Source organism: Corythoichthys intestinalis, chromosome 6 (assembly GCF_030265065.1).
Source record: "Corythoichthys intestinalis isolate RoL2023-P3 chromosome 6, ASM3026506v1, whole genome shotgun sequence".
NCBI classification, from domain to species: domain Eukaryota; kingdom Metazoa; phylum Chordata; class Actinopteri; order Syngnathiformes; family Syngnathidae; genus Corythoichthys; species Corythoichthys intestinalis.
In genome coordinates this window covers 25,752,734-25,755,906 of record NC_080400.1, presented here as the reverse complement: position 1 = coordinate 25,755,906, position 3,173 = coordinate 25,752,734, and positions in this window count along the sequence as shown.

Below are 3,173 nucleotides of genomic sequence, written 5' to 3'. Positions count from 1 at the left end.
CATTGTCTTGCTCCAACATGCTCATGTGTGGAAAATTACCTTTTTTTTTTTTAAGTTGCTAAATTTGTTGAGACTATGACGGTGGATTAATGGGATTTCAATTCATTTAAATAAGAAAAGATGATATGCGATACCAATGTCTTGATTTATGGGCAAAAAACAGGGAGTAAATCATTTCTGAATTTGTACCTGTGAGAGTGGGATGGAAGTGATTTTTTCACATCAATCCCACGATTAAAAAAATACAATAAACATTGTAATTTATCCACTGGGCTAAGCCATTGACTCTGAACATTTGACATTTAGCATGACAAGTAACAAACTGCATACAGCAACTAAAAGTCAAAAGAATCTAGGGCCTAAATTCCTCTTTGCCAGAGTTGTGGAATAAAGGTTGGTATTCATGTTGTGAACAGGTTCCAGCACATTCAAATAGGTCCAGGTTGTCACAAGTTTAGAAATGAGGGCCCCATTCCCACGCATCTCCAGTAGAAAATTGCTGGTCAAACATGAAACGTAAATGCTACTTGGAATGCCTGCACACTGCAGTCTAGCCTGCTCACTATTGAACTACTGCATTAAAATCCTGCCTTCACAGACCAGCTAATGCTGTTTTTTTTTTTTTTTTTTAAATTTTGTATTTATTTTTATCATTCGGTTAAAATTATATAAATATAAATGTAAAAATATATATTCTATTATATTTAATTATTTTACCAATAACGCACATTTGATTGGTTGATGACTTGCCCCCCCCCCCCCCCCCCCCCAAGAAATGCACGCGCAGCCCAGACAGAAATATATGTCGACTACATGCTGCTGCCTCCGCCCCTTTCGAAGAGGAGGCCTATTAGAATTTCTTTTTTGGCCAGCAGCAGCAACCACTGTAATTAATGTAAAAAGACGTCAATGTTGTGGAGGTGGGAAACACATCACTAATTTTGCTACTGAAAGTCCGACCTGCATCAGAGTTAGCGTAACATTAAACTGTGTGAATTTACTAACCTGCAAAACTCGAGTAGGAAGCTGCTTAGAGAGGTGTCCTCCTGTATGTGTTTTGAAGGAATCTGACTTTTTAACCAGATTGCCAGAATCACGGCAGCCGAACGCGCTAGCGCAATTCCAATTACCCGGGCTGGCGAAGCCCCGACAACCCGGCCAAACGCTGCGTTTTTATCCTGGTTTTAACCCTTTGTACCAACTCCATTTTAAAACTTGGAAAAAGGCTTCGAAACACTTCTCTGGCCATGGTGAGGTTTTGCTGGTCCTGCAACTGTTACTCATTCGCATCGGGCTCTTTTTGTCCGTCCACATTCATTCAAATCTAATCTGCTTTTTTTCCCCTTATATATGAATAAAATGCACTTTGATTATATTAATAAGTTAGACTAATGCAAACAATTAAACGGTAACTAAAAGAAAATGTATTATTCCCTTCAGTTTTCTACTGTCAACGTTAATTAAACTGTAAGAAATGTAGTTAACCGAGGTTTAACTGCTTCTCCCCAATTTTCATTTTTATTTTATTCATGTGGTCTTAAAGCACCCCAATGGAGCGTTCATTTTTTGTTGAGTTTGGCTGTGCTTGTGGAGAAAAGCATTTATTTTTGCCAGTGATGCCATTGCCAAGAGTAGTGCTACTAATTTCACCAATGAGACGTCGCAACAATAATCACATGACTCCATTACACCAATCAGACGCAAGCTTGCCGATCTATGATCATGCCAGCCTGTTCAATCATGTGGTGTCTTAAAAACACCGTAAAAATGAAGTATTCGACATAGAGTGCTGCTCACATGATTCGAAAGCGCGGTTTTAAATCTCCCAGTTTTTATTTGGCACCGATTGACCACGGAAAACCGGAGATATAATACATTTACTTTTTAAATACTAACTATGAAGGAAGTATTCAATATTCAAACTAGGAACGATTTTCTCCACTAGAGGGCATTGATGCTCTTTGGACAAATCATGCTTAATTTCTTTTTTTTTTTCTCTTGCCGGAAATTCAATTATTATTATTTTTTTTTGTATTTCTTTGGCTTTATTTGGTTACAGTGGGGCAAATAAGTATTTAGTCAACCACCAATTGTGCAAGTTATCCTACTTGAAAAGATTAGAGAGGCCTGTAATTGTCAACATGGGTAAACCTCAACCATGAGAGACAGAATGTGGGAAAAAAACAGAAAATCACTGTTTGATTTGTAAAGAATTTCTTTCCTAATTAGAGTGGAAAATAAGTATTTGGTCACCTACAAACAAGCAAAATTTCTGGCTGTCAAAGAGGTCTAACTTCTAATGAGGTCTAACGAGGCTCCATTCGTTACCTGTATTAATGGCACCTGTTTTAACTCTTCATCGGTATAAAAGACACCTGTCCACAACCTCAGTCAGTCACACTCCAAACTCCACTATGGCCAAGACCAAAGAGCTGTCGAAGGACACCAGACCAGCACCAGGCTGAGAAGACTGAATCTGCTATAGGTAAAACACTTGGTGTAAAGAAATCAACTGTGGGAGCATTTATTAGAAAATGGAAGACATACAAGACCACTGATAATCTCCCTTGATCTGGGGCTCCATGCAAGATCTCACCCCGTGGCGTCAAAATAATAACAAGAACGGTGAACAAAAATCCCAGAACCACAAGGGGGGACCTAGGGAATGACCTACAGAGAGTTGGGACCACAGTAACATGGCTACTATCAGTAACACAATGCGCCGCCAGGGACTCAAATCCTGCACTGCCAGACGTGTCCCCCTGCTGAAGAAAGTACATGTCCAGGCCCGTTCGCAAGAGAGCATTTGGATGATTCAGAAGAGGACTGAGAGAATGTGTTATGGTCAGATGAAACCAAAATAGAACTTTGAAGGGTGGGGGTGGAAACATCATGTTTTGGAGATGTTTTTCCTGCAAAGGGACCAGGACGACTGATCTGTGTAAAGGAAAGAATGAATGGGGCCATGCATAGAGAGCTTTTGAGTGAAAATCTCCTTCCATCAGCAAGGGCATTGAAGATGAGACGTGGCTGGGTCTTTCAGCATGACAATTATCCCAAACACACAGCCAGGGCAACAAAGGAGAGGCTTCGTAAAAGGCATTTCAAGGTCCTGGAGTGGCCTAGCCAGTCTCCAGATCTCAACCCTATAGAAAATATGTAATGGGAGTTGA